The sequence below is a fragment of the Corvus brachyrhynchos genome, unplaced genomic scaffold (genome assembly GCF_000691975.1).
Source record: "Corvus brachyrhynchos isolate BGI_N302 unplaced genomic scaffold, ASM69197v1 scaffold56, whole genome shotgun sequence".
Taxonomy (NCBI): Eukaryota; Metazoa; Chordata; class Aves; order Passeriformes; family Corvidae; genus Corvus; species Corvus brachyrhynchos.
The window spans coordinates 6,202,298-6,202,619 of record NW_008238664.1 but is presented as its reverse complement, the minus strand read 5'-3'; positions in this window follow the sequence as shown (position 1 = coordinate 6,202,619).

Below are 322 nucleotides of genomic sequence, written 5' to 3'. Positions count from 1 at the left end.
AGAGCGGGAGGAGGGGGAGGTGGATGTGCTCCTGCTGCTAATGATCCACTTGTCATCCTCTGTTCCGATGTCAAAATGTTGGTCTTGTAGAAGAAAAGATTTCATCAACATTCATACCCTGCTACACCCACACACACAGTTACATCCACCTGGCCCAAGCTTGTGCTGTGTGGGGGTCACGAGCCCCTGCGTGTCTCCTGGTTCCAGGGGATGAGGAGGGACAGCTGGTTTGCACGGAGGCATCCTGCCCTGCTGGCCATGCCACGCTGCCCTGCGGACTCCGAGCCGCCCGCAGCACCTGAGTGTACCTGGCAGCCGCGCG